General features: G+C 38.4%; 1 long non-coding RNA gene across 1 annotated transcript in view; it reads left to right on the forward strand.

Annotated features, from left to right (window-relative positions):
* Positions 1-26,329, forward strand: part of LOC311257879 — a 32,048-nt gene extending 5,719 nt beyond the window's left edge. The window contains exon 3 of the long non-coding RNA XR_014622670.1: positions 26,095-26,329. This is a non-coding gene — a long non-coding RNA (uncharacterized lncRNA). The remainder of the gene's footprint in view (positions 1-26,094) is intronic.
* The last annotated feature ends 737 nt before the right edge of the window (positions 26,330-27,066 follow it).

A 27,066-nucleotide genomic window follows, 5' to 3' on the forward strand; every position in this document is an offset into this window, starting at 1 on the left:
AAACAAAAAAAATGCAGGGTCGTTAGATATATTCCAGATGAATTGTACTAATGAGACTGGTGCTTGTTGGTAAAATTGAAAAATGAACCACAAGACTAGTTTATTATGTTACAGTTTCTGGTAAGACAACAACAAAGCTGCACACTTATATCATGTTAGGATATAGAAGATATAGCAGTTCCTAATGTTTTAGGTGAGGTGATGTGAAGTGTGAGGTTACAACATCAACAGATGGTTGTCATGCCACATTTCTCCAGAGTCATTGAAGAAACTTCCTGTTGTGCTCTCAGGCCGTTCTCCCTCGACATAACATTTATTTTCTGCTGCACACCGTGTACATCCAGGATGTATTGTAGCACTGTGACTATTGATTTTTTTGCATTATTAATCAAGAAGATCATTGGCAGATGATTAATCTGTTAATGATTTTCACAATTAATTGCTTGATCTATAAATGCCAGAAAATAGTAAAAAATGGCCGTCACATCTCCCCGTGTGCTTTCTTCTAAGTAGCTTGTTTTGCCACCACAGTTTAAAAAACAGTCCACAATAGCAAAAACCTGTATGTTGAAAAGCTGGAATTAAGAAAAGTTTAGATGACTGAAATGATTAATCCATTGACAGAATAAATGCTGATTTATTTTCTGTTAATTAACAGCTTCCACTCTACGCTTTTGTATTGTTTATTTAGTAGGGTACGATCCTTACTTCAGCAGCTAATGTCGTCATTTTTTGTGTTTAAACAAGGGCAGCAATTAATACTCGAGCTAATGGGTTTTTTCTTATCGATTAATCTAACAATTAGTTTCACAATTAATTGATTAATGGTTTAGTCAGAACAATGTAAAAAATCATCACTCATCACAGTTTCCCTGCACCTAAAGTAAAGTCTTCAGATTTCTCCTTTTGTCCTACCAACAGTCAAAAACCGCACGACTCTTCATTTACTATCATAAATGATAAAGGAAAGCAACAAATCTTTATATTAAAGATGCTGGAAACAGCAAATGTTTGACATTTTTGCTTGAAAAACAGCAATTAATCTATTATCAAAATAGTTGGAAATGCAATTTCTTTCAATAGGTTAATTGTTGCGGCTCTGGAAATAACATATTGATTTAAATGCAGATTATTTTTGTAATTGATCAGTTTTTGTCATGAAATACCTTATGTGCTCATATGTTTTCCTGTGCTGTCTTCAGAACAAACCTTTAACACCAAAAAATAAATCTCTCTCACTAGTGAAATTAGAACAAGCAGGTTTTTGGCACGTTTGCTTGAAAAATAACTCAAACATTCAATCAATTACCAAAGTGATTCCCAGTTAAGCTTTTGTCAATCGAATATTTGGCAAGCATGTTTTAACCTCGTCCGAGAGGTTTAAACACACCCTGCAGAGGAGAGGTTCGCCTTCTTTATTTCTATTGGATCATTAAGTTTAGTTACCTCACATAATTCCTGCCAAGTCCAACCTGAGCAGAAGTCTGAATATAGGGCCATATGATTTCCGCGATCATGGAATCGCGGACAGAATCACGGAATTGGCCGATTAAAACCGAATCTATTTTTTAACGCGGAATATCGCGGAATTTGACATAATTTCACTGAAATGCTGTTGTTGTGTGGAAGAGGAACGTATGTGTGGGGAAAACTGCACGGAGGGAAGCAAATCTGGGTGGCACAACAAGCCCCCTCCACAGACTGAGCCCCTCCCCCTTCAAAACAATGCAAGCATGGCGAAGCGGCGCCCACGGCTCTGTCTGGCAGGTGGGAAACTTGAAGAGAGAGTAGCTCACAAGGACTAACTAGTCCTACAGCTTAAATAACCTGTTTAAGTTACTTTTGAAGAAGGTTAAAATGTTTGGTTGTTGTTTTGTGACAAGTCAACTAAAGTTTCATTACTTGCTGCTTGTTTTTGATGGACTTGAGTATTGAGGAAATGTGTTGTTGTCACCTCAATAAATTTAAGTTAATTTCTATTTAATTTGTGTACATTTTAGTCATTTACATCATGGTAGTAAAATAAGAGTAAAAGGTAAAATAACAGGATTCCCAAAAATTTAAACGGAAAAAACAGAATTGGGGAAAAAATAAAACGGGATTTGGGAAAAAATAATAGGGCCCTATAAATAGCCAAAATAAGTTCACAGTGACACCTGTGTGAGTGTGCAGGACCTTTAACTATAACCTCCCTGCACTGCCATGTGCTCATATTGTTGGAGAAATTCATTAAAACATTTTGCACTGATATTTCAGAATTCAGATCACAGGTCTTGTCGATGAGTTTAATATCAGCAGTATTAGACTTGTCCTAATTTGTGGACACTGGACTCTTAATATCAAATAATCAGCTCTAACTTAACAACCTGCCAATCAGCAGAAGCTCATTAGCAGAGATTTGACTTACTGTTGCCCCCAGATGAAAGCCTGGTAAGTCTTGTTTTGCTGATGTTCGTGTTATATCTCCAAATGAAGGCATATGGGCTTATTATAACCTTCAGCTATACTGAACTAAATTTTTACACCATGTGAATAATCAAAAGATGCACCAAGGCCAAGCTAATAACAAAGTTGACATTTTGGAGATGCAGGCAATATCCTTGTTAGGTTAAATGACACCCCAGACAGCCGGTTCACTTATAGTGGTATAAACATAAAGTATTTACTGTGTATACAACTGCAGGAAAAGCAAATGATAACTCTCCTTAAAATGTTCTCATATGCCTCTTTACTGCATCAATAAATCCATTGAAGCGAGGAGCATGTTTTTCCTCCAGCTTCTCTCATTAACAGTCAATAGCACGCAGCTGTTTAAATAGGCTGTATTGACAGAAGTGATGTGACTCAAATTCCTTATCAAATAATGGAACGGATAAAAGAAAATGAAGTCATGACGGTGAGGGAACATGTCTGACGCTCCTCCGTCTGCTGTGAAATAATTTGTGTTGTATTTATGAATGTTTTAGCTCTTAAGAAATCTACTGTACAGCCTCCTGAAGGCGTTGGCTAGGCTTCAGACAGTTTTCAAACTGATGACTTTAAATTAAAGAACATTTGGCATCTGTTGGTTTCTGCATGTCAAGGTCAGTTGGTGAACACTAGATGAAAGTATTTTGTAACTCTTAATTGTAGGGGTCCTCTGAAAGAGCATAAGTCCTTGACTTTGTCCGAATATTTGGTTCCAGTGCTCAGCGTGGATCGTTCTTTATGTGCCCCAAATTAAAGTCCAAATTACAGCTCCAGTACCACCGTCTGCCACTTCTGTAACCCCCCGCCTCAATGCCTCTCGTCAGAGATGCAACACGCCGCAGTAACCTGGCTCTTACATGTCAGAAATAGTCAAATTAAAATGTACCGGCGCAGGTGTCATTCACTGGGCATTTATAGATCAGTGTTTGAAGGGTAAAAACCTGTGGTCTGTTATTACGGCTATGAAAAGAGGTGATAGCATAATAAGTGTTTTTAGGTTCAGGTGTTATGACCTTTCAATTTTTAAGTGTTTGATTCCTGAAGTCATGGCCCCCTAACGGCTACTGGGCCCTAAGTAGCATGATATTAGACTGAATTGCCTTCAGCTAAAAGCCTTTGAGTATGTGCAATGGAGCTGCTGTGAATCTGCCATCTGGCAGGTGTATTCGAGGTCAGCTCCTCAGCACCAATGGCTTTTAAAAGCTGAATAAATTTCTTGATCTACAACTTACCTATCTGACGAGAAAATTAATAGGCCTCCGCGTGGCTGATTAATGTTCCTTTGTAAATCTGATCCTTCTTCCAAGCTGATTCTCATTGTCTCCTTGCATAGCCATAACAAAGTGCACACTAGCTGCGTACATGTATGTAGAAGAAGCTACTTTTCTGAAGCTGGACTTAGACCAGTATGATCAAGTCGTGTCCAGTGGGATACGGTAGCAAGGGTTGCAACACAATGTATTCTGACAATTTAAAAGTCCTGTATAATGCTAATTCTCAGGTTTATACTTTTATTTTGAGTGTCAAGTAGAAAATGTTCAAAATATTCACCCTTCCCACCCTCTGAATGCTCCGTTTCAGTGTTTCTTTAAGGCCCCTCTCTTCTGAACAAGCCAGTCTGCTGTGATTGGTCTGCTCTCACAGGCCTGAGCAGCCACTGCCCACTGCTTTGCCACCTCAGCTCTGCTGATGTTTCTTGCAGTCACAACTGTGCTGGGAGAGTAGCTGAGGGATCATAACCTTAAGGAATCATTCTGACGTCTCATTTAAAGGACCAACGTCTGAATATGGTCTGTGTGGTCTGGGTGACAAAATCAATTATTACAATATATTTGACCAAATACCTCTTATCCATATGCAACCTCTTGTAGTGATGACTATTCATACCCATAAAAAATATTAACACAGTTGGATTTCTGACAAATAATTATCAGTTATGTGGATGTAATGACCAAGTGGGTAGAGGCAAGTATTAGAACAACTAGAACAGTTGGATAAGTTCATAAAATTACATCACTTTACTGCAATGCAGCCTTTAAAACACGCAAAATGACAACAGTTATGCTGTATAACGATATAACGATATCCAAAATAGAGACCGTATATAGTCTTCTATCACAATAACGATGTAATATCAATATATTGCCCAGCCCTATTATTTTACAAAAAGATCCTGCAGTTTTTCTAATGCTGGATAACAAAGATTCTGAAACTGATACGATCACATACCTGTACAGTATGTAACTCCATTTCAATGCAGTTTTAAAATACTAACCGCATCCCATACAGCTACTAACAGGTATGAGCTCCTACAGCACAGTAGACTTTTATGTGACATATTATTGTCATGTGAGTGTAATTTATTGCTGTGTTACAAAAGCGTAATGTATTTGAACATTTTGGGTTTCTGCGGTAATAACCGAGGATTGTGCTCCTGTTTGTTTAGGACAGTAGCATGCAGAAGCCAGCATGCAGTCCTGCCACCACCCTAGGAAAGACAGATGATCCTAAATGTGATTTGGTACCTCTCCAGCACGATTCTGATTCCGGCATATCCCTGCTGTGCCTAACAATGTACCATACACAACAGAAAAACACACCACAATCTGCTAGGGAGGGTGCAGGCATGTGGAAAAAAGCATATCTAATCTTCACTGCTGCTGTCAGCTGTGACCATTATAGGGGAGGTAAATTACACAGAAGCCGAGACTATTTTAAAAGAGCCCATTAGTTCTTGTTAAGTGTTTTCTTTGCATTTACTTTAGTCCGACTAGCTGACAGCAGCTCCCTGTGGCTACAGCATGCATGTATTTTTCTCCAGTTTGTTTGTTTTTCTCGATAAAGGAGAACAGTCATGGTTCATTAGTAGAATATCGAGAAAACACCCTTGGCAGGTTCCCGTCTTACTATATTTCATAGTCCAATCAAAGCGCTGCCAATATAGCTGGGAGCAGCTCGAGGAAGAGAACACAATAAAAGCCATCAGCATATCTTAAGTTTAAGAGGATCAATCGTAATGTGCTTTAAATACATTGCATCCGGTTTCCTCAAAACACTGGACTGGATAGTGTATCCTCAAATACAGCAGTAACATTCATATAGTGAATAATCCAGTGTGTACTCAACCTACTTTCAGTTTGGGGTTCATATTGTGGCCGTCAATGTTTTGTTCCTTAATTTGTGATATACTGTACCATAAATTAACGACTCAAATGCTGCACAGTTGATTGAACTTTAATTGAAGTTTCTCTTCTGACGTTTAATAGAAATATTAAATGAGGAAACTTAAGTGAATTAAACAGATGTTGTTTTTTTCAGAACTCAATTATCACTGTCAGACTATCTGTATATAAGCTGATATTGTGGAACTGTGGTGGCTATTACTTTTTAATATCTCTCATAGTATCAGGTAATGGTAGGCAGTGTTTTTTATGGACTTTAAATTAATAGGATTGTGGTGAAGTACCTTAACTTGCTGTATTTGCTAAAACAGACTTACATGTTCAACTTTATTGTCTATAAATGACACACAAAGACGGAGGATTTTGTCTACATACCCCACTCCTACTTTTGCAGAGGTCACAACTAGGGATGTCCCGATCAGGTTTTTTTTACCCCGATCTTGATCTGAGTCATATAATATTTAGTATCTGCCGATACCAAGTCCTGATCCGATACTTAGCCCTAACTAATATTTTCCTAGATAATACAGCTGCATTAAGAAAAAATCACCTGCATCCAAGCTGTTCTTAATGGCTTTTTTTCTAACAAAAACAACAAGTAAACAAAGTCAGTAACTAAACCCTGATCCTCTACCACGGAGATGGGCTGGTTATCCAGAGCGAAGAATTCAGTGACCTTCTCTGTAATATTTTTGGCCATGACGCTGACTCGAGGATATTTCTCTTTCCTTTTGAAAGTATCCGCGAGTGTTTGTTGCTTCGGTGCCTTTGCCTGTATTGCTTGAGTGAACTCATGTTTTTGTTTATGTGCCATATCAAATTTGTAGTATTAAATGCAGCTCTTTTGTTACCAGCTCGCGAAACGGTCGTATTGCAGATGTTACATGTCGCCGTTGGACTGCTTTCTCTTTCGCTTTCTAATTTGAAATATTTCCACACTGCAGACATTTTATCCACGGGTTCTCCAGACTGCATTCTGCCGTAAATTGCGCTCCGTTGACGACAGCTGACGTAAAAATAATCGGGCTTGGGTCCACGTTCAAATTGCCGAACCCGATCAGTGAAAAAATGCCCATATTGTTAATAAGTTAATTACTTGAAAATTGTACTAAAGAACAGTACTTGAGTAAGTTGTACTCAGGTTTAATTCATCACCGGTTGTTCTAAATCTTGATACAAAGAGTTTTGTTTTCACTGCTTGATTTCTCCTTGATTTCTCCCTGATTTCAAATAATTGGTATCGGTATCTGCCCTGAAAAAGCCACATCGGTCAACTGCTAAATAATAAATGATAAAAGTACTCAAGGCTCCACTAATCTGGACCTGGGACAGACAAACAATAAAATATCCGCAATAATAAAAAGATAAAATTCTGGAAAAAAAACAACAACAATGTAACAGAGACATGATTATAGAGGTTGTTCACTGAATTGAAATTTTACCTCAAGTGCTGCAGGGGACCCAGCAACAACTAAGCCTATAAATGCACAAGCACCACAGCTGCAGTGGCCACAGATGCTACTGAGACTGCAATAATCAAAATTGAGCCTTGAGTGCTTTAATTTGTTGAAGGATCCCGATGTTGGTAGATTTAATCTGAAATACACCGTACCCACATGAAATAAGCTGGCATTCTCTTAGTAAACAAACAAATATCAGCTGAGTTTCTAATACTTTGTAAACTTTGTCTTACTCGTAACCATTTCCAAGTCCATTGATATACAGCTGTGTTCTTATATAGGCAGTTCCCACAATTTCTAATCACAGTTAGAAATAACGCAGTGTTGTTTGGCACTTTAAACAAAGTATGGAATAAAACTTAACAACTACATCAATTCTAGAGCAAACTCATTTGTTGCTGCTCACCCAGTTGATTAAAATGCAATTGGTTGAGACTCTTTCTTCAATTTCACACAACTGCCTGAAAAGACCACAAAGACATCTATAGAAAGCTGAGATGGCTTTTGAGTGACGTCTGTGGGTATCAGTTGTCCATTAATGAAATTTCAAGCTGAATACAACAGAATTGATGGCAGCTTACTGAATTGTGGTATCAGATGTCAGTCTGGTCGGTCTGCCTGGCTGCTAAATGAGCAATAACATCAATATCATGCAGGCATTGTTCCTTAAAATTAAACGTCCTTGGAATGTGAGTTATGAGCTTATTAAGTTGTATGTTCATGTAAACTATTTAATTTTAATTTGAAAAGAAACACTTAGTGCATTGCACTAAAATTTCAAAGTGATCTACAAGTACAATCAACTTCTTTTGCAAACCAGGAATCACAACATTGACAAAATGTCTGTTTATGCATTATTGTGGTCTGTAACAGACACTAATTGTAAAGCATCCTTTTCATTTTCCAGCGAACGGACAGTTTTTGTTTCGGAAAAGCAGCCTGAGTCAGAAAGTGAAATCACACTTGCTGCAGTGAGAGTTATTGGTATTGATCAGTAACCCCCTTCAGGTATATTATAGTCTGTTTATACCCTGGCGCAGTAAATATCAAACTTATTCCCCCTGTAAAGAATTTTAATGGAATCCGTGACTTCATTGATTTAGGTTATTAAATTCACAGACCTGATCTTAAATATTTACTAAATCCCAATGGATCTTCGCTAGAATGCCAATAAAACTGTTGTTTCTTTGTATATACATGCAATGATGTGTTTTATCTCAGTCTTAAAATCAAGGTTATTCAAACAAAACAATACATAGTTAAAGTGAATATTGATTTCACTTAATTCTGCTGCTGCAAATGTATTGTTTTAGCTTGTATCATACTTTTAATGTGACAGCCGTGGCCAGAGGCATTATGTTTTTGGGTAGTCCTTCCATCCATTTTTATGAACCTCCATTGGTCCATCCCATCATACTAAATGCAATATTTTAGGAGCGCCTTGAGGGAATTTCTTCAAATCTGACACAAATGTCCACTTGGACTCAAGGATAAACTGACTAGAATTTGATGGTGAAAGGTCAAAGGTCAGTGTGACCTGAAAAAACAAATTATTGGCCATAACCCTAGAATTCATACACCTGAAGTCTTTGTAGCTGCCATCACGTAGTTATCCACTTTAACTTTATTTCATTTCATTTAATCCAAGGACAGTTTCTGTTTTTAATAAAGGGAATGTTTTGTGTTGTGAAGCAAGAATATAGACACAGGATTTCTAATATATTCAAAGCGGAACCAGTGTTCAGGGTATGTTGCAGCCGGTTCTTGTTTTGTTTACACATGCGCCACCACGATAGATAGAACACCTGGCAGGTTGACGGAGGAGAGAGACGATTTCGAGTCGCAAGGTTTTGTTGTCGTGTGCTGATGCACAATTTTGGATGAAGAGAAGACTTATAACCCCTTTGAGTAATGCGGCCAATGAGGTAAATAAGTCCGTTTGTTGTTTTCGTTATGTGTGTTAACGAGCCGACCTGAGCTCGAGTTCACGTGATAATACTGGGACGATGGATATTGTTTGATTCAATTTAATTATATGTCAATTTAGTTGAACGTGCAAACTATATTTATGTGTCTGTAATGTGTATTTAATTGTTATTCTCTATGAGAATGCTCTGTATTATATGGACTAATTTTATGATTTGTTTATTTTATTTTGTTTAGTTCTTACGGCATGAAGACGCAATAAATGCCAGCGAACAAAGAGCACCTTGTTCGTGATTTGACTGAAGGGAGTTAGTCTTTATATCCTAAGGGCATTATTGTGTGAAGTATAGATGTGCAAAACAAAGCAAGATTAAACATTGGCAAGTGGAAGAACCAGCAAAGTAGTGAGAGAGAGAGAAGGAATGGACACAGCTAATCCAAAATACACTGTAGTGAACTCGCCAGGTGCACCCAGTGGCACTTACACAATCTATCATAGTTGCACTACCAGGGCCTGAAGGGAAATACAAAACACAAGCAAGCAGCCCAGGGCAAGACAAAACCTACAGGTCATAGCAGAGCCAGAGGCCTGTCACAATATGTTTACAGTTTTTTTATTATATATAGGCCTATTTCTATATTTTTGCAACCAAAGAGTATAGGTTTATATTTTAACGGTAAAATGTGTTTATGGAAATGTTTCTGCCAACAAATTGATAGAAATTGCTCTCAATTATCAAGTAATTCAGTTTATTATCAGTATTGGTCTCCAAAAAACAGCACACACATACTAAACTTTTATCACACATTTATCTAATCAGAATACCCAAAAAACTATATATAACACACTGATTTTATTTGGAAATCATTTTAAAAGCCATTTATTTGGACACGAGTGTGCTTTTTGGCCATGTGATCTAAATAGGGACATCTTCTGTGACCCACTGCTCCTCCACATTAATAATGTGAGTGTCACAATAAAGTTTAAAAAGCCGTTGGCCTCAACATGCAAGATGGCCGCCCATAGCTTGGTAGTTTGTTTTGCAAAGAGGCGAGTGGGGATTCACCCAATGAGGAGTGTGGGTAATTAGCCGCAGGGGCAGCAGCTGAAAGTCACGGTCTCCCTCAAAGCTGTCGTCTGTTGCATGCTGATAACATTGACATGTCCTCCTCTCACTCCACATCCTGCTGCATGCCAGACAATGAGAGGGGAGCAGAGAGGAATAGAAACCAACAGGAAAGAAATGATGGCGAGGAAGACAGTGACGGATGGAGAAGGGGTTGACCTTCGCTCATTAGTGAAGCAACCTTCTATAATCGATGAGTGGCGCCATTGCAGGCATGGAGACGCAGCTGACCACACTCTGGCTTCTGATACAGACAGTTTGAGGAGGAAGGCTCAGAGGGCTTTTGTATTACATTTTGGGTGGATTTTGTCCTCATTATCATGACTTGGACATTTTTTGAACGTCTCAGACGTTGTGCAAATTGCAAATATTATGTTGTCATAGTGCTGCACAATTAATCAAAATACTATCAAAATCGTAATATGGACAAGTGAAACATCCAAATCACAAGAAAAACTGGCATTTTTTGACAAATGTGATATGTGTGAAAAATTGCGTTATAATGAAGTATTGTATTGCTGTGCAGATGGCCTTAACTACAAATGTCTCATCATCATGATTTTAATAGTTATTGGAGAGAAAAAAATAACAATTGTGAGACAAAATTGATCATTCTCAGTAATCCTGAATCATATCGCAATATTTGTCAAAAATAATCACAGTATGATTTTTATGCCTCAGTGCTGTATGTTTTCTGGTTGTCCGTATGAATGTACATTTTCCCTATTCTTGTGAATTTGGCACAAACATCCACGTAGGCTCAAGGATGAACTGTCTCGACTGGTCAAAGGTCAAGATCACTGTAAACTGACGTCCTTCCCTTTCTTGTGAGCATAATATCTCAAACGCTTCGAGGAAATTTTGATTTTTGAAAGATTTTGATGGTCAAAGTTCAAGGTCACTGTGATCTCACAAAACACATTTTTGGCCATATATCAGTATTTATTAAATTCCTTCAGAATCTTCACTATAAAGGTTATATTCTCAAAGTCTGGACGGACACGGATATAAACTTAAAGTTAACTCATGCAGCAGCAGAAGGCATATATGACACTTGAGTCTGATATCTTTGTTAGCCAATTAACTGTATCATCTCTTGGTTAAATGTTGCATCAATATGAGCATCAATATTGATTTCACCATGATCATCATTAAATACTTTTATATTCTGTGTACTGGACACAAACCACCTAACCAGAAGGCAGTCATGTCTGACCTGGACAATCTTGAGAGTACTACCGGGCTGGGAAAATTCATGAAATTACACTTGATTTGATTTATTTGTCTGGTATTTTCAGCAGTGAACTGTAATATGTTTTACACTATCTGACACATCAGCAGCATAGACATTAAAGTCAAAGAGACTGAAAGATTTTTTATTTTTTATTTATGAAGCCACAGTAGAAGTTGCAGTCCGCCAAACAAAGTTGAAAAAAACAACCTTCTCTGTATTTGTATAAAAATGATTATCTCCCAACTTCAGAAAGGAGGACTGCTCCATCCTCTTAACCTGACCTCAAAAGGTGAATTACTCACACAAATCATCTGTATTTGTGTAATTTAGTAATATGCCTGAATTGAGAGTTCCACTTTCAAAGTGGTTTGTTAAATGCCTGAAATTCAACATTCCTAAATTAAAATGTCAAAAACCTAAATAAACTTTCCATTCCCTCAAAAGTTGTTTTGTAAAATTAATAATGTCATTGTCCAAATCACTGCTATTTTACAAATAGCAGTATTTTTTATTTTTTTTTTTCTCAATTGGCCTCGAAAAAGATGAACAAAATGACAAGAAACATTGTTCATCTCAGTACAATGCAATATCTTGCTGGGAAACCATGGGTCCTGGCATTCATGTGGATGCCAACCCAACACAATACACAGACCAAGTACAAAGTACGCCCCCCCATGGCAACGGCACTCCACAATAGCAGTGGCCTCCACAATAGGAGAATGTGGCCTGACACACCACAAAAACTTAGTCAGGAATGGGCCAAGGAATGTGACAAATAGTTTAAGTTGTCGAACTGGCTTCCAAATTCTCCAGATACCAATCCGATTGTGCATCCGTGGGATGTTCCTGAACAAGTCCAGTTCAAAAATGATCACAATTATTTTGGCCAGGAAAATTTGTGACATGAAAGGTGTGCTGTTTCAGCGACTTTCTGAAACATGCTGCTGATGAAGGAAGTCAACAGAGCAGATGCATACTGGAGCATTTAATCTTGTGCATTAAAGTGGACAGATAAAGCAACAGTATGTAGGCAAACTGTGATAGCGATACTGAGGGGAGATAGCTGATTGTTGATTTTTTTGTCTCATTCTGACACTTGGATTGGTGGAGAAGGATATGAACCCACAATGCCATTGGGGGGGGTGACAAACGGAGGGGTGGGGGGTGGCGGGGGGGCTCTGATGCTGCAGGGGACGACGTGCTAACAGCTACTAGCCGCTGCAGCAGCTGGCTGAGCCTCTAGAGCCGCGGCTCGGCTCACGTTAACCGCTACGAGGTCGACGTCGAGTTCCTCTCAGTCAGCTGGTAAAGCAGCAGTCTGATGAGCATGATGACATACCACCAGATGCCGCGGTGTTTGTCTCAAATCCTCCTCACTTTAGCTCTGCATCAATATTTGGGGAATTATTAGGTCGACTTTAAAAAGTGAAATCTACAATTAATAAGTGGTTCAGATAACGTGCCAAATTACGGATCAACTTTGTTCAGTTATACCACTATCTGGTCAGTTTACATTAGTCACAACAGCAAATTAGACTGAAAACTCGAGATATGCCTGTTATAGAGAGCAAAATAAATAAATACCTTGAATTTGAATGACAGTTAAAATGTTTGATTGCTTTTGGCCTTCGGTTCAAAGTGAATCCTCGGTGCCACAACAGATGAGCATATCTCAGCATCAAATTGCGGCTCTGCTTGTGAGGTGAAGAGAGGGAATATTTTGAGGCACCCACAGCAGAGGAGCTCATCAGACCAAGTAAGGGTGATATTATATGCAGCTGTCCGTAGAACCTGGAGTCAGATGCTGAGTGATCCTGTGTGTGGCAGTAATAAGGTGGGAATTAGATGCACCTTTAAATTGCCTGGGAGGATGCCTTCAAGGGATGACTTCATATCGTGCTGCCTGGGGCGCAAAAAGTGCCTGTACTGGCTGCTGACCAAAGCATTCCCCCATCAAAAACATCACCTACAGCCACACACACAGCTCCGATCTGTATAATGAGCAACTGATCAATCCATTCAGGCTCTCACACATTCTGTTCTGGCCTCATTGGGCTGCTCTGTGATCTGTAGAATATCAACCAAGCATGTCAACAGGAAGTACTTTAATGAGGACTGAAAAGCCAGCCTGAATGGAGGCATTACTACAATTCCTGAGACCTGTTTTTTTTAATTCTGCTGGTATTTTGTTGCATTGTGGCATTGTTGTGTTGAGATGTGATTTGAGACCAGGGACTTGAATTTATTGATCACCCTGTCAAGGCACTGATATTTTAACTATGGTCAGAAGGGCTGGAAGTGAAACTATCCTGTTTACAGCACTTAATATACTAAATATACAATTTAGGGATGACCCAAATGCTTCAAAGCTTCTAATGTTGGCATGATAATTGTCGCCCAAAACAATATTTGAAAGACGAAAAATTTCCTCGTCTGCCCTAAAAAAAAAAAAAAAAAAACACGCAAAAAAAAAAAAAGAGCAAGAAATGGATCTTCTCTACAGCTTTTAAGTAGTCTCAAAACCTGCACACACAAATACCAGCATGTCCGTATGTGCGATGTGGTCCCATGAGCGATCTGCGATGGGTGCGAGCTTGACCATGCAAGCTTGAAACAGCTCAACGCTGACCCACACATCAGGTTGAGTTTTAAGACTTTGGTGGCGGGTCCAGTGGCTGATGTCCTCCCTTCCCCGTCTGCCTATCCTCATCTGTCATTATACTCATAATTAAGATAATAGCAAAGTATACTGTTGTAGCTTCAAGTCTTTGCAGGTAATTCTCCTTCCAGCCCGTTTGCATTTCAGATGTGAAATACAGCAGCTTGGTCGATGGCCCTACAGTATGTTTCTAAGTTTGAAGCTGTTGTTACCCATCAAAGTATTATCTTTTCTTAAACTTAACCAAGTAGTTTTGGTGCCTAAACCTAACCAAACCGCAACATTACCATAACATAACATATTATGTTTCACTGTTAACTTGACCACTGATCTCGTCACGTGCAAAACTGATGCTAGAGGGTTAGATAGAGCATCATAGTTTGAAGCTTAAGGCACCTGACCAAGCTGCTGTATCTGACGAGTTGGGAGTGAGTATGTGTTATCACTGAAGCTTCGAAGACCCAAAAATGGTATTCAGACAGCCTTACTTGCATTGGTCATTGTTCAAATCCACACAGTCAACTCTTCTTGTTCTTCCTCAAGTCTTATAAGAAAAGTGTTAGTGTTGTACTTAGAGAAAGAGGGAGTGTGAAGAAAAACAAGTCCAAACAAAAGAATGGATCAGACAGCTAACAAGAGTCAACGAAAAAGAGTAATACAAATTTAGAGTTAGATAATGTTAGCAAAACAGACAAAGAGAGAGAGACAGGACAGGCTGGTGGCCAGGCAGACCAACAGGGCAGCTGGGAGGTTTTGGATCTGGACAGTTCTGACCCGAGTGGAGCAGCAAGGGAAGCCAGCTGTTGTTCACCACCTGCCACCTTCCACCAAGGACCCAAAGACTACAGTGCACTGCATGTCCCTCTTTGGCTCTCTGCGCCCTAACAAATGTAAGCTAATAATCCAATTACAGCACTAATGTGTGGATGCAGTCTTATTAAAGCGGGGAAACTGTCAACTTTTGTGTGAAATGGCAGTGTGAAATTTGCTTACACCAAAGTGAGAGATGAGGAGACAACCAGCTAAGAACTTCTGATTTTCTTTCTCTTTTTTAGATACAGTGCTTTGCAATTCTCTGAGTTTCACAAACTTTGTCATGTTTGGACGGCTGCAGATTCTCAGAGGGAGCTTTCCAGTCTTTGTGAGACAAGTTGGACACAAGCCAACCCATGAAAGCTATGCCAAAGTAATAGCATTAGACATTTACAATCGAGATTAGTGTCAACACCTACACCTACACCTTAACCACTGTCTGCTTTTGAGAGGTGTGAAATAATGATAGAGGTATCATTGCAGTTCATTTTTACACATGTAAAGTGACTGCAGTATTTATGTGAAGAACTGGAAAAGGAAGCTTAAGAAATGTCCCAATGTGCCCTCCGCACACCTGGTCAGTTGCTCGTCAAGTGGCCATGCTTGTTGGATTTCAGATTTTTAGAAAATTTAAGTTGTTGGACCTTTCCCTCCAATTCGGACTATGTTTGCAGCTGAGAATTATATTTGTTATCAAATAATCTACCACTTGTTTTTAATAACTGATTAATCATTTGGTCCTGTGGATAAAAAAGTGAAAGAGAGAAAGAGGGAAAGATGACATCATTTCCTCTATGCCTTTTACAAACTGCCCAAAATTCAGTGTATTATCATAGAAGACCAAACTAAAGCAAATATTCAAATTTAAGAAAGATACACCAGTGGATTTTTTGCATTTTGGTCTAAAACCTACCATAAAAACAACTTATCAATCGACTAATCAATTCATAGGCTGATAATTTCTGCCCCCAGTCAACTAGAATGTAGTGAAAGGATGTGGTTTTGACTAAAGCTGCAAAGATTAGTCGGTTCATCGATTAAGATTAGTCGATTAAAAGAGAATTACTCACAGAACGCTTGATCCTCCATTTTTTCAAGCAAAGATAACAAACATTTGCATCTTTTTTTTGGTAATTTCTGACAGTAAGTGAAGTGTCTTTGGGTTTTCAATTGTTGGTTGGACAAAAGAAGCAGTTTGAAGATGTCAACTTGGGCTCTGGGAAATTGTGATGAGGATTTGTCACCATTCTTTGACATTTTATAGATTAAACGATCAATCGATATATTCTGAAAACCTGCAGAATACAGGATGTCCTCTACATATAATTGATTGTGGCGCACCGCCACGGCAAAATAAAAGCCTTCAGAATAATGTTTTTTTTTGTTTTGTTTTTACCTTGTTTTTATGTTGTTTTATGTTTATGTTAATGTAAATTATTGTATGAAATGTGAATTTTGGCACAAAACATGGTGTTTTTCATGAAATGTGACGCTACGCTGCAAATACCCTTATTTTGAAAAACCAACACCGGAGTCACCACCTGCCTGTCTGGCTGCGGCGTGCGAAAGACGAAGAGAGTAGAGACGACAGTCCGACGTGGAGGGAGAGAGAAGGGTAAAGAAAGGTACCTAAGCTCGGTTATATTTGATACAGTTTTGTTCAAACCCGTGAAAACGACCCTAATGTTATAGATGGATTAGGCTACAGAAAAAATCCTGAGTCGGGATAAATGTGTTATTGATTGGTTAATACAAGATATGCATTATTTCATTATTCATTATTCCAGAGAGATTTTTATTTTATTTTTGTACCATTGACACTTGTTAGAGATTACTTTAGGCCTAATAAAGCATGTCGAGTCTTTGGTTATACAGTAGAGAAAGATGTTATTTTGTTGAAGATTAATTTTTAACTGTAAAACTTAATTTTCTATTGATAGAGGAAACCCGTTATGTTTCAGATATACGTTTTGAACAGCACGACATAACGTTAGCTAATAATGCCCAGGTAATTTTCTGCCATGACTCTTTTCTGGTTACATTTTCAGATGAGTATATTAAACTATTTTCAAAAGCAGAGAGAGGTTCCAGAGGAAGAGAGTAGGTAACGTTACATAAAGGAGAGGCTCAATGTTCTTGATTTATTATCGTGATGTTATTCCCTCAAGTCAATAGTTTAGTTATTTAACTTATATCTTTAATTTGTTCTTGTTGTGTTTGTTGTTTTGGCCTAGTTATACTGCAAGATCCTATTTTCAATTATTATTTTCACATCATGTATAACAGTATAGCAGACCTCCCCCACGGTTTAAAAAAATCCTGGAGGAAAACCCTGTAATATATGATAATGAAAATAATTGCTTCATATGAAGCATTGCTTTACATTTTGCACAATGCCAGGGTTGCCGTTAACCATTATTGTCATTATCAATTTGAACAGAAGATAATTAATTGTATTAAATACAATGGTACTCCAATAGAACTATTCAGTAGGTCATATAATATACGGAAAACACTTCCCTTATGCAGTTTTGTAAAAGTCAATGTCACAGCATTTTAACAAAAGTGCATGACTTGCACTCTTTAAAACTTTGTAGCTGTGTGAGAGCACTTTGAATTGTACGTTCAAGAAGAGCGTTTAACAATGGCAACGTTCAGCAACTCGTTATCCACAGTGTAAAACCGTTTTAGTAGCTCAACCTATTCTTTCATATGCGTCCCTGAACCACAAATGCCCTTAACTTTCAGACTAAATCCTTTCATTGTGAAGCCAGCGCCCAGCAGATTCCAACCTGTCTTTGAAGAAGTCCCTGTGTGGGCAGTCTGAGCCAGAGCAGGAATGTAGTCATTAAACCATGTAGCCACCATCTGGTCCCTGTGCCACTGGGTTTACATCCCCATCTTCCAAACACCCACACCTCACCTAGCTTAATGCCGTCAGCTCAATTCATTCTTTGTGTTTTCTTTCATATCAACCCCTCTACATACTAATATGGAAAGAAAATTGCTATTTTTCCCCAAAGGACATTGTAGCTGTTGGAAAGAAATTTATTGGGCATTTCAAATATTTTGGTTTTTGGAAGATTTGGCTGGTGTTCGTCCACTGTGGGTTGGCTAAATTCATCTGTTGTACTGAGTTCTCACCTATTTCTTCTCAGTAAGATCACACTAAGATCTTTTTTTCAAAATGTCAACATGGATACAATTAAATTATGAAAGAGGTCAAGTTCAGAAAGGTCATGCAATTCTATAAGGAACAACAAGAGCTTGCAAAAGTTGGAAGGCAGCAAAAGAACACTTAGTTTTCAGTACAAACTCAGACCTTTAAACCTCTGAGGGCAGAAAACATTTGCATGCTTTACACACCGAGATCTATTTACATATGGTTAAGTCAGGCAGAAGCGGAACAATTTGCATACAATTGTGATAGAAGACATTTCCTTGCTGTCCGTTTCTCATAATTTTCATTATTTTTAAACTTTTCTTTATATTAGAAATGTTCTTGGTGCAATGTTAACTTATTTAATGCCTCCAAGGTCAAATGCATGAATGTAATAAAAGCAATGATGATAAATTACAGCAGTGTACATAACACCTATACTCAGAATTCAGCTGAATTCTCTGGTGGATTGCACAACCCCAATAGCAAAATATACACCAGATACACCATGTAGCAATACTACTACTAGTCATTCTGCTAATACCTAAAATAATGGAATAATGTATTTCGTACATTGTTTAATGAGTCCTTAAGGTTTATCTTTTTAGCGAGATTATGCTGCAGGGTTGCAAAGTTTGTCAGATTACCAACAAATTAGCTGATAAATTGACAAGCTGTCAACAAAACATGATGATTTGCTGCTTATTTATGGTTTAAATGATTGTCAACTGGATTTTGGACAAAGGAGGAACAAAACTTACACAATGGTGCGTGTTACCTTGGTAACCTCTGTGAAAATGTGGGATATTTTCATTATTTTCTGACATTTTATAGATAAAAAGATTGATTTATCAGGAATATAATCAGCAGCTAATTAATGACAAAAATAACTGTTAGTTGCAGCCCTCTAATTATTCATGTCTCACACTATTGTCATGGGAAAGTGGTGGGGGAGCGCAGCCTACACAACAAATCTCAGATGAGCTGCACTGGATACGATATAATCTGGTTTTAGAGATGCACAATTGGTGTGAAATGTTGCAATCATCATGAAGAAAGCAATAAAATTCAGTGTCTGTGTGTTTCTGCACAAATCTCTCCATGCCCACCCTCAGTTTCTTACCTTGCTGCCATTGAATACTGAATACTGTGTTGTCACTCAGCTCACATCGAGGTCAAGAAGTGTCTCAGAACCACTCAATCTTGATGACCCATCATAACGGGCACCAGTGTGGATTCCATTAGAGGGATGAATCTTCACTGGCCTCACGATTCGGTTCGATTATGATTCAGCTGTCAACGATTCGAATGCAAAACAATTCTCGATGTATCTCAGTGTATGTCATCCTCAGTGATCTACAGTATATAACTGCACATGGCTGCTCTTTTATCATTTAAATTCCCCTTTTATTCAGAAAGTCCTTCCAATAATCAGACTACTGCAGTCTACAAAATGAAAGCTGCATCTTTTCAATACATAAACATTACAAAAACAAAACCTTTATCTATCTGCAGTGCCTCACATGTTTGTTGTAATCTACAGTAATATTGTTTTCACATGGCAGCTTTAAGATAAGGCATCTGTTGACTCTGCTGCACACACCTCTCTCAGAGTTGGACGCAAAGTTGACAGCACGTCCTCAGATCTTGGCTGATTAGCTGGGCTTGCTGTAACAGTTATTATTTATGGCTGCAAACGTTAGCTTCAGGTGAAAATGGCTAACATGATTAGGGGTTGTTTTGAGGTAGAAGTCTCGTCCAGTTTGTGTTTCCGAGCAAGGTCATAACAACATGTGCTCCAACATGTGCCCTGAGGTGTCCGTTTTAAAAATTACTTGGTGAATCTTTTTTATCACTCGCAGATAATCTCTGCCTCCCTCCGACATACCTCCTACATTAGTAACATTAGCCTAATGTCTGCCCATAATTCAAAGCATGGGAGCAATGTCGCAGCTTAACTTTATTGTCCAACTGAGGCCAGACAATCCACAATCAACATAAGCTGCAGACCCTTGATTGTGCTCTGTCTCGATGCAGAATCTTCCACGTCTGCATGGCAATGCAACTTATAATCGATACATTTCCACAGCTCTAGATTCCATGCGACCATGGTATTTTTTTGCAGATCTAAACATTTTATATTTTAATTTTTTTGTTTTTATTGGCTTTAAATGCAAAAAACATAAACTATATACATAGATGAGATCACAGTGGACATCCACAAGTTAAAGAAGCTATTTTCTTACACTCTTTTTCTGATTACTGATATCATCTTCATATTGTGAAAATAGTACAGTCACTACAAAAATTAATGCATTCAAAATTGTATCTTTAAATTTATTGGAGAAGATGGATGAAGATGGAGAAGACTTTAGTTGTAAGTATTTTTAGTTCTGATAATTCTGTTAATGTTAGAATAATCACAGGAATTATCATCCTAAAAAGTCTCAAAGTCAAAGACCAAATGTCAAAGCACCTCCCTTCAGACAGACAATTACTATCTTACTATCAGCCTTTTAGATTTAATCTCTTTTTAAATCTGACTGACTGGACTCATTGTGAACCTGATTCAGACTGTAAAGAAAGGTGGCGTCTATGTAGATTAAGATATGCTTGCTTTAGCGTTCCTATTCAGAGTTGGACTATTCACTTTTGTGAAGTTTATTCAAAACTTTAGCTTCTTTGTCATTCTCAGCTACTTTATTTGTCTTGTTTTCTACAGCATTTCCTTAAAATACTGTGAACTTTTAATTCAATTTTGCAAAGAATGCTGCACGGGGATTAAATTGGCAGCTTGCCTTTTGGGCTTTAACTGGATAAAGAATGTACAGTGGTTGAGCACAATAAAAAGAAATCTGTCCGCTGAATTGGAATAACAACAAAATATCCCTACACTGAACACCACAGTACCATTGTGAGTTAAGAGAGAATCAACTCATAAGGTCTTTTTAAGGACCACATTTGTAGTGCAAGTGTACTGTGTTACGACGTAGATTGTGTTCGGCAACCACTTGCAAATCATTGTTAAGCTGACTTTGTGCTTCATAAGTCTGAAATGATATGTGTGTAAATACACCATACAGTGAGTTTCTCAACAACAAGCCAATTCAAACACAGCTCTCTTGCAATCTAATTTTGTACTAATGCTTATATTTATGCCTGCCGGACAGTTCCATTCAAAAGTTCTTGTAATGTTATTTATCTTCACTCCAGTAAATCTGTTCTTGTGTGCTCAGCAGCCCGCTGGTCACAAGTCTACAGTCAATGACACCAGTAATGAATGTTTGGAGTGTAAACCAATACATAGATCTAAAAATTGATATGCAAATATTCACTGGCCCATCTGCTTAGAGCTGCATCACAGAGTGGCATTGAAAAATGTGACAATAGTCCATTCACAGATGTCATTTTGAAGTGTTTGAGGGGATCACTACAAAAAAATGTGTGTATATCAGCTGATATATCAATAATGACATTTTACTCCCGGCCACAAAAACTGTATATCGGCCTGGCTCTTGTAATGATATTCACGATTATCTCGATTCACATTTATCCCGGATGAAGAAAATTCACCACAATCAACTTAGTGTGTTTTTTAATCAAGATCCGTGATATTTAATCCTCCCAAGCAGCTTTAGGGGAAAATAGATTTAGCAAAATTGTCCATTAAATAGTTTTCCATACTGCACCTCAACCTTAAGGGCTGAGGCAGGTAATAATATAAAATTATACAATAAAAAATAAAATAATATATTCTGTATTGCTCTTGTGATGACCAAATCCCATTAAATTCCCATGACCCTATTTTAAGTTTTTTCCTCAGTAGTTGAAGCCTGATGAAGCTTATTCCTCTCAGTCATAGAGATCCATTGTTGTACAGAAACTATTAAAAACACATTAGTGACTCACACATTTGCGAACACATTGCTCTTTTGCAATTAACACAGCCCACGTAGTTTCTTATGAGTCATTTCCACAGAAATACTAAATGGTGAAAGTATTGAGGTTCAATACCCAATTCTAACCTGGAGTGACATGAGAGCAACAACTGCATTAGTTCGGTAGTGGTCTTCCTGAAAGTTATACAGCAAAAAAATGCTGTATTTAAATGTAGTAAATTTAGTATTGTTTAAAATCAGCTAATTAAGCCTACAGTGGCATGGAACAAACCAGTTTGCAGGACTTAAATGAGGTTTGCATTTACAGGCTGTCATGCTGCAGTATTTGATACATTTCCATTTATTTTCACTGGGTCTCATTTAGTGTTCATTCGTGTACCTTGGACTGCCTAGAGAGCAGTATCATTATTGAGTCAGTAATCCTGGAGAAATGAAGTTGAAATGAAAAATGAATGATCTCCACATGTCCAAGCACAACGCTGGACGCTCTGGGTGTCTCTGCATGCAGCCAGGTAATGCAGTCTGTTTCGATAATTCCTTAGAAATTGAACTCACTTTTGTGTGGAGTGAAGCGTGTTGTATGAGTGTGTGGCTCAGAAGAGTATCAGGAAAGAGGAAATCCATGTGCAAAACTGCTTTTAGTCATGAACTTAATGGGCTGGATTGTTTGTTTTTTTACATTTGGATAGTTTTAGTGATTCAAGTGGTGCTTCATGGATTATGACTCATCTCTGGTTTGACGTTTTTAGTGCTTGTTATTAGACACATTTACTATTTTCCATCTGGAAACTCGTGAGGAATACTCTGTTAACAGATTTGGGGTCATGTGACTTGCTGATGGGCACCTTATTCAGTGATGGTGGGCGCAATAGATACCATGCACTCCAGTTTGGATTTGTTGGGTAGAAAATCAATTTATATACTGATAATTAGGGGTGTAACGGTACACAAAAATCTCGGTTCGGTACGTACCTCGGTTTTGAGGTCACGGTTCGGTTCATTTTCGGTACAGTAAGAAAACAAAATGCAAAATATAAATGTGCTAGCCTAGTTGTTTATTACACACTTTTGTGCTTTTAACAATAGGAACATTAGCCTATACAAAGCTAGAATTCTGCTCAAAAATATAAATACAATATTCTGAAATGTAGATATTTTGAAAAACAAAATTAAATTAAATTAAATTAATTGATATCGGGGCTCAATTACCTTTATCATGTGTTTGAAGCCAGTTTTCTCTACCACTGAATAGGGTCTTAAATCTGCAGCTATAAAAACACCAACGGCATTTGTTATTGCTTTAGCCCGATCTGACTCACCAGGCAGAGGCTCTTTAAATGCGGTGGGGAGCTGTGTTTGTACTACGCTCGTCTTTCGCTTCGTTGTAGCGATGTTCACGTGGGGGTGGTGCCGTTACAAATGAGTTAACAGGTTTGACGTGTTGCCAGAAACATACCCGATCTCAGATGAACAATGTCGGCAAACCGCTTTGGTTTTATCAACCTCTCTTTGTCCCTGTTTATATTTCACCGGGAAGCCGAAGTGTTCCCAAACGGGAGACCTTAATGTCGCGGGAGGGTCCTCAAGCTCTGGCTTATTGCAAATGCTAGCGGCATTAGCCATGACGTCCGCTACAACTGCTGTTTGTTGTGTCTCGGTGTGCGCAACTGCGCATGTGCGGCTGCAGCATGCTCCAAACGTGCTGTCCTCTACTTAATATGTCCGTGTGGAAACTCGTTCGGTACGCCTCCGTTCCGAACCGAGCACCCCGTACCGAAGCGGTTCAATACAAATACATGTACCGTTACACCCCTACTGATAATGCAGTGGATAAGGAAGTTAAGCAAAATTCTGAACATCCTCGTGAGTTAAGCAACTCTGTTTCCCCCCCTATTTCTGGTCTCTCTCTACTGTCGAGTGTCTAATAAATGGAGATCCAACTGGTCCACTTTGTTGTTCCAGTCTGGTTCTTATACCTGAATTTGGACATCTGCTGATGCAGATACTGGAACTGATACCAGAGCTCTTTTTTTTCTTGATTGTTATTATTGTTATTATTTTTGATATTGTTGGTGCTGTTATTGATATTATGTGTAAGGTTAGGCCTACATGAGGCTGAAACTGAAAAGTGAAAAGTTCTGTGTCAGTTGACTTTGACTGACTGTGTTCAGGTTTGCATCCAGTCTGAAAGCTTCATGCTTGTCTTTCAGGTTCTGTCTTATTTGAGTCGTGACCAAGTTTGGGGATTGGGGATATTTCTTTATTGTTTTGACTCAAAAAGTGGTGTATATGTAGTATTTAGTATAGTACATAGTGACAGTGACCATGTTATTCTAGTCTGCCTCCTGGCCCAGGGAGTGTGTGCGAGAGAGCCTTGGAGATATGTGATGACGTCCTCCGACCATTGTGGGGCGCTGTAGCATTGTGATGATTAAGTTTCTATTTGATTATCACCGTGTTGCCAATAGAGTTTACAAAAGGGGAAAAAAGTCAATGGTTCCTGTTTCCTCTCAAGTGAGTTCCCCCGAAACTCGTGGATAAAAACATCAGACTATGAAATCTGGATCGATGATATCAGTCCAATATTCGATGAGTCAATGACGTCAGGATCGGAACCTGTGCGAATATTAGATCAGAGCGGTCCCAACTCTAATAATGAAGTCATAAAATGTCCAAATTTGCATAAAATAAAGAAGAGAAATAATCCAATAGCCTAAATCTTTCCAAAATCACATAAAATATCTTAATTAGTATGTAATGAAATGTACTATACTGTATGTCTTCAGCTACAACGATTAGTCGATTAATCAATTAGCTGTCAACTATTAAATTATTCAACAACTATATTTAATTGCTTTGAGTCATTTTTTAAGAAAAAATTGGCAAATTATCTGATTTCAGCTTCTCAAATGTGACTATTGAATGAATGAATATCTTTGGGTTGTGGACAAAACAAGACATTGCATGGACCAAACAATGGACATGGATATGGACCAAATATCTAATCAATTTATCAACAGATTAGTCGATAATGAAAGTAGTTGTTGTTGCAGCCATATGTATACCACATGGTTATATGTTGCCAGTTTTAATCACACTAGATAACCAGTTTGGACAGAATTTAAGTTTTATAACAGGCGTTCTTTTTATTGACTAATTGGCCAGCCCCACTTTACAGCTTGTAATTATAGCTTTTGGCTCTCATTATTTTTCAATAGTTCATACTATGAAAAACACTTCATAATTAATATTAAGTGATAGATTGAGGGCAGAAATGGGGTTTCATACTTCGGAAGCCACTTGTCTTCCTCTGGAGTGGGAGAGCATTATTTCTACTGTACTGACTGGAAGTCAACACACACAAGTTGATGTGAAGAAAGCTGAAGGATCAGAGCATAAAATAATTTACTCGGCAGAGGGTTGTTAATCAGTTGTGTAAACTTTGGCATATCAATACTGTGCAAACCAGTAGCGCAAATCCACCCCCATCACTCACTCACACACACTCTCTCATTCACTGATTTTCCCTAAAATGAACTAAAGCGAGTGTGCAGCTTTCTTAAAAACATCATGCATCATTTCATGTGGCACGTCGTTTCAGAATAATTTTCCCTTCACTTGACAAAATTAAAGCCTCGCTGTCTCATTTTCAAGCAACACAGTAAGTGGAGATGGTGAAATTCATCACACGAGCCATTAGTGGCTTAAACCTATTTTTCAGCTGCACACTCCGAGAATGTAGTTTCTGGCCAAGTAGCAACCAGACCCCGGCCAGGATTGGAGACTAAATAATTAAAAGCACACTCAAATGCTTTGTGTAAATACAGAGTATTGGGGTCAAGCAGTTTTAAGACTAGTGTGATCCTTTGGCTCCTAATGAGCTTTATTTACAAAGGCAGAAAACATGAAGGGTTTTATTCTTAAAACAGCAACACATTTATGTCAAATGCTTCAAATTAACCAGAAAAATTAAGATTAGGTGGGAGTTTTGGTAAGCGGTTAATATCTTTTTTAGAAATGAAATGCTTCATGCATTGATGGACTCTAGTCTGTGTTGCACATGTTTTGCACCACGAGTAGAAAATGTGATCTCTGAGAGAGACGCAGTAATCTCAGTTGTATTTGAACTATTTTCCGTGGTGTTTTGTGTTTGTGTGTGTTTCAGAGGTGCTGTGGAGTTGCTGGGCGTGGTTTCCTGGTTGGATAGAGCTGGTGGCTTACCACGACCCAGCCTGTCGCACATCTCCCACCAGCCAGCTTTACCAGGGACTCTCGGTGCCACGCTCCCCTCGTCCGGTCATCCCTCAGCTGACCATCTACTTGGCAGAGCCTCCAGCCTTCTCCTCAGCCCTCCACTGTAATAAACTCTGCTGTGCTCAATAAACCCCCTCCTAATTACATCCCAGCATCTGGTGTCCGCTTTGGGTCCCTCAGCTCCGTACTACCCAGTGTAACAGTCAAAGCTTTCTTGCCACCATCTTGTTGCTGCTGTAGAGACCAGGGGTGTTAGATAAAAAAAAATTAACCATTACTCTGCTGAAACACAAAGCTGATCATACCAATGCAGTCAGCTTCAAAGGGAAAATGTCACTTTCTGCTAGTCAGAAAAGATCATCAACTTGTGATGCCCAATATATTCCAGGAGTTACTTTATGTTGAGATTGTGTCATTCTGGGTCTGAAAAAGTGGAGGCACTGGGTAAAACACAAATAAAACGGAATGTGATAATTTGCTAATCCTTTCAAACATATATGTACTGTAAGAGTAAAAAGACAATATATTTCATGTCAGAAAATAGTGACATTCACGCTTATCTCGTGAAATACACCATGCCCTGTGACTTCCGGTCTATTGAGACTTATTTGGTGGAAAAATGCACAAGTTAAATAATGAATCTGTTTCTTGTTTAATGGTGCCGTTAAAATGTTGCCTCTGAAAGTACCCTTCGCTCTGTGATTCTTGCCTTTATGCTTTGGATAACTTGAGGTTTTTAAAGCAATTAAACCCTGCTTGAGCTGTGCTGGATAGGCTCTGACATGTTATGTAGTCTGTATTTGGCTAATTAACAAAAAAAGTGTGAATACGTACCCAAGAAGAAAAGAAAAGAAAAGAAAGAAGAAATGTAGGAAACATTACC

This window comes from Pagrus pagrus (genome assembly GCF_965226575.1).
Source record: "Pagrus pagrus genome assembly, chromosome: 5".
In the NCBI taxonomy this organism is placed as follows: domain Eukaryota; kingdom Metazoa; phylum Chordata; class Actinopteri; order Spariformes; family Sparidae; genus Pagrus; species Pagrus pagrus.